This window comes from Natrix helvetica, assembly GCF_964273705.1.
Source record: "Natrix helvetica genome assembly, chromosome: 2".
NCBI lineage: Eukaryota > Metazoa > Chordata > Lepidosauria > Squamata > Natricidae > Natrix > Natrix helvetica.
Window position 1 is genome coordinate 7,481,651 of NC_138552.1, and position 10,198 is coordinate 7,491,848.

General features: G+C 43.1%; 1 protein-coding gene across 1 annotated transcript in view; it reads right to left on the reverse strand.

Annotated features, from left to right (window-relative positions):
* The window catches only part of SYT4 (synaptotagmin 4), a 40,039-nt gene extending 34,459 nt beyond the window's left edge, over positions 1–5,580 (reverse strand). Inside the window, exon 1 of the mRNA XM_081942567.1 lies at positions 5,461–5,580. The gene's annotated coding sequence lies outside the window, so the exon portion shown is untranslated. The remainder of the gene's footprint in view (positions 1–5,460) is intronic.
* Positions 5,581–10,198: the final 4,618 nt, after the last annotated feature.

The window sequence follows — 10,198 nt, forward strand, 5'->3', positions numbered from 1 at the left end:
TCTGCACTCTTTCTAGAGTCTCCACATCTTTTTTACATCGTGGCGACCAGAACTGAATGCAGTATTCCAAGTGTGGCCTTACCAAGGCATTATAAAGTGGTATTAACACTTCACGTGATCTTGATTCTATCCCTCTGTTGATGCAGCCTAGAACTGTGTTGGCTTTTTTGGCAGCTGCAGCACACGGCTGGCTCCTATTTATGTGATTGTCCAATTAAATGACTAGGCCTGACATTAACTGGTGCATTCTCTGTATGATGACCGACGTTTTGGTTTTTCTACTTTGTTTTTTATTTTTAATTTAAATCGGATTTTATTGTACACATTTTTAAACGTATTTTACTTCTTTGCGTTTGATTTTATTATGTATGCACCCGGGGTCACTACGTGAGATGACAGCTATATAAATATGACAAACACATTAATAAATCAACAGAATTAAAAAAGACATCCCTTTCCGAGACGTTTGAAAACTCTGTTATTAGCAGTGGTTGAGTAGGGATGGTTCGTAAGCACCCATATTAAACGCAATTCGCTTTATTATCCACCGCCCGGTAATTAGGAACATGTTTGTATTGATTTATTTACAAAAATTTTTTTAAATGCTCATTAAACACGACAGTCTTTCCGCCATGATATAAATAGCTAATCAATAGATGCCAAATCAGAAGGCAATCTCCAGTATTTCACAGTAGAAGGTTCTCTCTTCTAAGCCTCCCTTGCATTTTGTTAACTTCTAAATGTGTCATGAAACACAATTAAGTGCCAGCATGGGGCTAGGGGAGTCGTGAAAACCCACGACGGCTGCATTGTGCAAGCTCCATCTTGTGTGAAAAATAGCCCAACTAATTAGGGGGAGAGGTGTGCAAATACAGAAGGAAAGGTTGAAGGTCACGCGCGCACACACGGATCCACCAGAAGAGAAAGGGACACTCTCACATTTCAATCAGAAATGGGTCTACCAAGGAAGTCATCTTTATGAAATGTAGAAATGTAAACTTTAGGGGTGGGTGGGAGCGTGTTCATTCCTCAACATGTTATGGTTATGCTTGAAAAAGAAATCCCACCTTGGAAAACGCCATGTTCTCAACAAGGGTTAACAGGAAATCTGTACGATTTCAGGTTGACCATTCCTGGTTAAAGGAACACAATATGCCTTCAAATCAGTACTGACTCCTGTTCGCTGTGTTGGAAGAAATGTCCTTCTGGGTTCGGCTCCAAGTGGGGAAAAAGACACTGGAGGCATGGAGGCTGCTTGGAAAGATGGTTTTAATGGTGGACAGGACCACATGGCTTGAGCTCCTGAACAGAAAAGGTGATCACATGCTTCAATGTTGGTGGAGAAGAAGAGAAGGGAAGAGAAGAGCAGAAGAGAAGGGCTGAAGAAGGGCTTGCAGGGATTTTTATAATCTGTTCAGTCCCACCTCTCTGTTTCCTGTTCCTGTGTAAGAAATGTATTCTGATTGGTTGTCAGACTCACATGGGCCCATGCAGGGGCAACCCTCTAGGCCAGGGGTGGCGAACACGCGGCTCGCGAGCCGCATGCGGCTCCCGGCCAAAATAAATGAGGCTCTTTGCCTCTTGTCATTATTTAGTATACTGTGGCTCGGATCGCGCGCTCCCTTTCGGAAGCTGGGGAGGTCCTTTGCAGGCAGCTAGAACGGGCCGCCTGCAAAGGACTTCCCCAGACTTGCTTTGAGGAGCACGGGGCGTCTGAGGCTAGTTCTGAAGCCCCAAAGCCCCCACCACCACCGGAAGAACTGCTGCCACCTCCTCCTCATCCTCCTCTAACAGGCAGTACTGCCGGATTTGCCGCCCGGCGCTGCGGCTGAGATGAAGCCGCCAAAGCTCCAGCCGGCATCTCCGCGCGTGGCAGCTGCGCCTCCCCTCCGCTCGGAGCAGCTGAGCTCAGTCAGCGCTGGGTTACCCCTGCCCCCTCCTCCTCCTCCGCCGTGCTTTTGAGGAGCCAGTAGGAAGGGGGGGAGCAGGGGGGAAAAAGCCTCATGGCTCGTCAAAAGCACGGAGGAGGGGGAGGGGGCAGAGGTAACCCAGCGCTGAGCTCAGGAGCAAATCTGGTGATTTTGTTGGAGGAGGAGGAGGAGGAGGAGGTAGCAGCAGTTATTCTGGTGGCAACTCGTACTCGTCGGCATCTTCAGCAGAAGCCCTGCCCACAATGAAGAAAGCAAAGATGGAGCAGATCCACGCAGATGACGTCGCTGCAACATGACTGGAGGAGGAATTCTGGGAGTTGAAGTCCACAAGTGTTAAAGCTGTCAGGTTTGAAGACCCCTAGGGGTTTTTTTCCCTAAAGGGTTAGGGGTGCAAGGGTCTTGTAACTTGACAGCTTTAAGAGTTGCGTGCTTCAAATGCCAGAGTTTCTGAGCCAACATTTTGGTTGCTAAGCAGGAGCGTTGTTAAGTGATACTGATATTATATAACACTTTGAATTAAGCGGGTACCTTGAAGAAACATAACTTTGAGTTTCAAATAATACTGATTTCGTTGTTGTCTTAGGTGACATCTGTGAAAAAAATTCGGGTGCTCAGGCATGAAAATGTGCCGCTCAAACACTATACTTTTAATAAATTAATAATAATAAATTTGGATTTATTAGCCGCTCCCTTTCCAAGTAGGACTCGGGGCGGCGTACAATGGAGCATATAACATAAAATACATAACAACACCAAACGTACATACATACACAACACATATACATATACACGGAGGAGGAAACAAATTACATCAATAGACAGTTAAAAATCTACTTTAAATACCCCAATTGTAAAAACCCAATAAAATTAATATTTAAGAACAATTTAAAAAACAGTTTGGAGGAATGGGAAAATTACGATTGCGATTGAGCCAGGCCGGATAATTGAAAGAGGTGGGTCTTCAGCTGTACACGGAAGGAGCGGAGATCGGAAGTAATCCTGATGTCACGGGGGAGGTCATTCCATAGGGCTGGGCCCATCACAGAGAAGGCTCTGCTCCTGGGTGTCGCCCCCCGACACTGTTTGGCGGACGGCACCCGGAGAAGTCCCTCTCTGTGTGAGCGAATTGGTCGTAGGGATGTGTGGGGCAGGATGCGATCCTGCATATAACTAGGCCCTGTGCCATGGAGCGCTTTAAAGATCATAATCAAAACCTTGAAACGCACTCGGTAGACCACAGGCAGCCAGTGCAGCTCGCGCAGGAGAGGTGTTACAGGGGAGTATCTGGTCCTCCCCATAATCACCCGCGCGGCCGCGTTCTGGACCAACTGTAGTCTCCGAGTGCATCTCAAGGGAAGCCCCATGTAGAGAGCATTGCAGTAATCCAGGCGAGACGTCACTAGCGCATGGGTGACTGTGCGTAGGGCATCCCGGTCCAATAAGGGGCGCAATTGGCGCATCAGGCGAACCTGATGGAACGCCCCCCTTGCCACGGCTGTTACATGGTTATCCATGGACAGCCGGGTATCCAGGAGGACGCCCAAATTGCGCACCTGTTCCATGGGGGCTAGTTGGACGCCCCCGATGGCCAGAGATGGCCATCGGGGGCCACATCGAAAAAAAATTAGAGGGAACATTGCTTCCGGGTCTGTTTTGGCAGGTCACTGCGTGGTGTGGCTCTCTGACTCTCACAGTTTAAAATTTTGGCTCTTTTTGACGAACTTGTTCGCCACCCCTGCTCTAGGCTGTTTTGAATCCAGGTTTGAGTTCAGATGCCATGTGGTCAGTTGAATAAAGGCTTATTTTATCCTGCCTTATCCCATCACTCTGGAGTTGAAGAAGAGAACTCTTTATTATGTAAAGTGGACTAGCTTGGTCTTCTTAATGGCCCATTGACAAAGTGGGGATGGGCTGGAAGCTGTAGGAATTTACTTTGTGTTTAAAATGTGTTTCTCCCTTTTTCACATCCAGGAAAATATAATATTCTGCCTTTTCAATATTTCCTAGGATATTTCATTTTTCTGGGAGAGGGCTGGGTGATAACTTCCTACAGCTGCATGGACTGGTCCTTGAAAGTTCTCTCCCTCCATTCTTTCCTTCCTTCCTTCCTTCCTTCCTTCCTTCCTTCCTTCCTTCCTTCCTTCCTTCCTTCCTTCCTTCCCCCTTTCCTAGAATATAGAATATAGAATAATAGAATTGGTAGGAACCTTGGAGATCTTCTGGGCCAAACCACTGCTGCAGCAGGTGACCCTATACCAGGGGTCCTCAAACTACAGCCCGCAGGCCAGATACGGCCCACCAAAGCCATTAATCTGCTGAGGGACCCCATCCACATCGTCCCATCTATCTACCAGCCGCACCCACCTTCTGGAGGCCAAGGAGGCCAAACACAGGACACTCGGAGGCTTCAGGAGGCCAAAAATGGGCCCGTTTTGGTGTGGCAGAGAGGTTCTGGGGGCCAAGGAGGCTAAAAATGGGCCTGTGTTTGACCTCCCCAAGAGAGAGAGAGAGACACTCACGCAAACAGAAGTCCCTCACAAACACCTCAATGCAGCCGCATCCCTTCACTAACCTGCTTTCCACCCCTGGAGCATAACTAATTAAAGTTTGATTTGTGTGCATTGTTTAATGGGCTGCTAAATTGGACCTGCCCATCCAGTCACATGACCACCTAGCCCCCGCCACCCAGCCGGTCCAGCCCCCTAACAGCCTGAGGGACTGTGAATTGGCCCCCTGTTTAAAAGGTTTGAGGGCCCCTGCCCTAGAGCATTCCAGGCAAATGGCTGCCCAGTCTCTTTTTGGAAGCCTGCAGTGATGGAACGTCCACAAGTTGTTCCACTGGTTAATTGTTGTCACTGTTAAGGAAATGTCTCCTTGGTTCTAGATTGACCCTCTCCTTAATTAGTTTCCATTTATTGCTTCTTGTCTTGCCTTCAGGTGCTTTGGAAAATAGATGGACCCTCCTTCCTTCCTTCTCTCCATCCTTTTCCTTCTTTCCTTCCTCTCTCTCCCTCCCTCCCATGCTTTCTTCATCCTTTTCCTCCCTTCCTTCCCATCTTCCTTTCCTTTCCTTCCCTTTCCTTCCTTTCCCTCTTCCTTTCCTTTCCTTCCTTCCCCTCTTCCTTTCCTTTCCTTTTCTTTCCTTCCTTCCTTCCTTCCTTTCCCTCTTCCTTTCCTTTCCTTCCTTCCTTCCTCCTTCCTTCCTTCCTTCCTTCCTTCCTTCCTTCCTTCCTTCCGTTACTGTCAATATAGACTATAAATTCATTCATTACTGTCAACATTGCCATGAATTTCCAAAGAGGTGAAGACAAGATGGATTGTTGTTGTTTTCTCCATCCATCCATCCCTCCCTCCCTCCCTCCCTCCCTCCCTTCCTTCCATTACTGTCAACATTGCATTAATTTACAGTGAGGTAAACACAAGCTGTGTTGTTGTTGTTTTCTCCATCCTCCCTTCCCTCCCCCTCCCTCCCTTCCTCTTTCCCTCCCTCCTTCCCTCCCTCCCTCCCCAGTGCAAATCACTTACTAACCATTTCCATATTTCTACCGAGGAAACTCTACAGACGGACATGGTCATGGGGCCACCAGGAACTGACCTTCAATAGAAAGAAATTTACTTGGGTCCCTTTTAACATTTAAATTGTAAATTGCCGGTGCCATTTTCCTTATTTCTCTATAAACCCAGGAGGGAGGGAATAGACTCAGCCCTCTACCCACCGAGGTCCTGATTAAAACCTCTTTTGTCGAGCAGGGCTTGCTTAAAAGCTGCCTCTTAGTTTAAAGCAACATTTTTCAAAGTAAATGGGAAAACAAACCAGGCATCAACTGCTCCCCTTTAAGTGCCTGGGTGTCGCTTAGAAGCCGCTTATCAAGTTTCTAGGCAGAAGCACCAGACAGATGAAAAGGAGGGGTGGGAGGGGGCAGGCGGTTGCTAGGTGACGATTCATACATGTCCCAAAGTAGCCAACACCTCAATGATTATTTCTGTTTAAAAAAAGAAACCCCAAAACATTATTTCCCCCTTTCCTTCCTTTTGCTTAAATCTTCTCTCTTCCCTGTGTACAAATTGGAATCTAGATGTAGGCCAGTTCTCCTTCCCCAAAAGGGGTTCATTCCCTTTGCTTTTAGGGTAATGTCCCCCCCCATCAGACTTTGGCCTTATTAGGGGAGGGGGCAGAAATCACCACGTTTACAGACTGCTTTGAGGTTTATAGGGCATGGAAAATGGTGTCCCTCTGCTAAATTGTTCCAGGGGTTGAGTATAGGTACATTTTCACATTGCTTCACATTGGTGCTGATTACAACTGTGTGAGATTGGATTGTCTCCCTTCTTTTTGGGAGGAGGAGGAGGAAGCAAGGGAGGAAGGAAGGAGGGAGGGAGGGAGAGACAGAGAGAGGGAGGAGGGAGGGAGAGAGAGAGAGAGAGAGAGAGGGAGGGAGGAAGGAATGAAGGAAGGAAAAATAAAAGGGAGGGAAGAAGGAAGGAAGGAGGGGGGAGGGAGAAGGAAGGAAGGAAAAATAAAAGAGGGAGGGAGGAAAGGAAGGGAGGAAGAGAGGAAGGAAGGAGGGAGAGAAAGAGGAGGAGAAAACAACAATCCATCTTGTGTTTAACTAGTTGGAAATTTATGGCAATGTTTTTTTTCCCCAAAAACTTTTTTGAATAAAAAACAAATAAAATCATCCTCCATTACAAATTGAAGAAAGTGTGTCAATTGGTTACAAAGAGTTTTTGTGCATCTCTTCCACAGTCATCACCTCTGATTCATATCAAACTATCTATTTTACATCATATATACCTATATATATTGTTATCATCATACCTCTTCCTTCATATGACTATAGTTGTTTTAACGTCCCTTTATAACAAACATTCCAAAATTTAAAACAAAACCACATAGTGGCATTCCCTTAGCTATTTTCAATACCATCCAATCACATTATACCTTTATAACACATTCAAAATAAAAATAATAATAATCATATTTAATAACAATTTTTAAACCTCTTTTCTTAATCATTGTTTACAATTTATATCCAATTTCCCTTTTATCCCGTCAATACAAATTATTACATTGTTATCATTATCATTTATTTAACAATAGTTTGACTAAGTTTAACTTACTTTTTTCCCTTTTTTTCACCATTTAAAATATTTACCAAATTTCCTCTTATCAAACAATACATATATACATTGTTATCCTTTATGTAACTTTATCCATTAACACTACATTTTTAACATAATGCTCTAATTTTGACAAAAATTTTAAACCTCTTTTCTTAATCATTGTATACAGTTCATATCTAATTTTCCCTTTTATCATATCAATACAAATTATTACATTATCATTATCAGTCATTTATTTAGCAATAGTTCGACTATGTTTAACTTACTTACAATACAATACAATAGCAGAGTTGGAAGGGACCTTGGAGGTCTTCTAGTCCAACCCCCTGCCTAGGCAGGAAATCCTATACTGTTTCAGACAAATGGCTATCCAACATCCTCTTAAAAACTTCCAGTGTTGGGACATTCACAACTTCTGGAGGCAAGCTGTTTCACTGATTAATTGTTCTAATTGTTTTCCCCCTTTTTTCCCCTTTCAAAAATGTATACCAAATTTCTTCTTGTCAAACCAATATATATGTGTACATTGTTATCATTATCAATTATTTACCTAACTTTATTATTATCACTACTTTTAACATAAAGCTCTAATTTTAGCTAAATTTAACTAGTGTTTTATTATTAATTTTCATATCTCAACCTGTGTCTTTCCAGTAATAGTGTAGTCCTATTTCTTTTGTCATTTGTGGAACTGGTCTTCTAGTTATTTCCTTAATCAAATTTGTTTGGACTTCTCTTCACAACTTGTTGCTTATTACATATCTTGTAAAATCTCGAAACCCTCCATCAGCTTCCTTAATCAGTTTATCTTTGGTTATCAGTAGTGTTTTGATCAAAAAATTTCTCCTTAAATCCATCCATTCTTCTCTTTTTTCTTCTATATCTTGAAATCTGTAGTAAAACACCTTTCCATCTCTCTTCCCTTTCCCTATTCCACTCTTTCCATCTCCAACCACACACAGTTCACTGTCAATATCCACGGTTATCTTGCCTCTTTGTTCATTTTCCCCCTGGATTTTTAGGGCTCCAGCCTCCACTTTTTCCATTTGCTGAATATCTTCTATTTCCTGAGTATATTCCATTTTTAATCAGGTTTTACCACATTAAAATTTATATTTTCAATATTTTCCCATCTCTTCTCAATTCTCTCTGTTGTTTCTAATAATATTTGAATTCCAGACATAATCTGTTGCAATGTTATGGTTTCTTTTTGAATTCATGTCATCCTTCCAATTAATAAATACAGCCACTCTGGTTTAAAAACAAATCTTTGTTTTCACTTCTTTCCAGCTAGCAACAAGCATCCAGAGAGCACCTGCATAAACAGTCCATGCTCTTCTCTATCAACAAGCTGAAGCCTTTGAAGTGCAAGGTCAAAATGATCAAAGGGAAAAAAGAAAAAGCAATGTTTCTAGGTCTCAACCTCCAACCTCCAAGTGGCAGTGTAACTTATTTTCCCTCTCAGGTTACTACCCTCTTTACATACCTTTTAAATCTTCTTTATGTTTCAGGCTTAGAAGAAATAAAGTTCTTAAATGAAACCAAATAAAAAGGAAAAATCCATCCCAACCAATATTGTAGAAGTAAAGAAAAAAATTTAATCCATAGATAAAAAAAGAAATGGATAAAATCCAAGACTTTCACTTTAAAAAGTAAAAAATATTCACAAAACTTCCATCGATAGAAAAAAATAAAATAAAAAAGATAACACACTGTCCAATTATCCTAATTCCACCGCTTATTTCCTTTTCTTTACCAATTTGATTTAACTTCAATCTTTTTGGGCAGTCTTTTATAAAAATAAAATTTCCTCACCAGATAGACAAATTTTCTCTTTCCGCTTTCCTCCCGTTGCGAAGCTGTCCCGACTTCAGCAGCTTGAGGCTGTGCTTTTTGTCGCCGGCAAGAAGAGATTCTCTTGGATCAATCAGGGACTTTTTCGATGTCCCTCAGATCAGCAAGATGTACTCTTCCCTGTCACCATCTCTTCGGGACGGTTTAGGTCCAGATGGACCATCCAGTGGCAAAAGTATTGACTGCGCCCTCGGAGCCCCGAGATCGCACGTCGTATCATTGCTATGTCAGCTCCTTTCCAGAAATTTATGGCAATGTTGACAATAATAAAATAAGGAAGGGAGGGAGGGAGGGAGGAAGGAAGGAAGGAAGGAAGGAAGGAAGGAAGGAAGGAAGGAAGGAAGGAAGGAAGAAAAAAAATGAAAGGGAGGGAAGAAGGAAGGAAGGAGGGAGAAGGAAGGAAGGAAAAATAAAAGAGAGGAAGGAAGGAAAGGGGAGGAATGGGGGGTGGCGAAAACAACAATCCATCTTGTGTTCACCCCATTGGAAATTTATGGCAATGTTGACACTAATGAATAAATTTTTAGTCTACATTGACAGTATAGGAACGAAGGAAGGAAGGAAGGAAGGGGGAGGAATGGGAGGGGGGAGAATGGAGAAAACAATAATCCTCTTGTGTTCACCCCATTGGAAATGTATGACATTGTTGACAGTAATGAATAAATGTATAGTCTTCATTGATAGTAAAGGAAGGAAGGAGGAAGGAAGGAAGGAAGGAAGGAAGGAAGGAAGGAAGAAATGAAAGGGAGGGAAGAAGGAAGGAGGGAGAAGGAAGGAAGGAAAAATAAAAGAGAGGAAGGAAGGAAGGGGGAGGAATGGGGGGTGGCGAAAACAACAATCCATCTTGTGTTCACCCCATTGGAAATTTATGGCAATGTTGACACTAATGAATAAATTTTTAGTCTACATTGACAGTATAGGAACGAAGGAAGGAAGGAAGGAAGGAAGGAAGGAAGGAAGGAAGGAAGGAAGGAAGGGGGAGGAATGGGAGGGGGGAGAATGGAGAAAACAATAATCCATCTTGTGTTCACCCCATTGGAAATGTATGGCATTGTTGACAGTAATGAATAAATGTATAGTCTTCATTGATAGTAAAGGAAGGAAGGAGGAAGGAAGGAAGGAAGGAAGGAAGGAAGGAAGGAAGGAAGGAAGGAAGGAAGGAAGGAAAGTCAAACATTTTCCAAAGGACCAAAAGTTAATAACAAGAAGCAATAGATGGAAACTAAGGAGAGGGGCAACTTAGATCTAAGGAAAATGTTTCCTAAAGATGAGAGCAATCAACCAGTGGA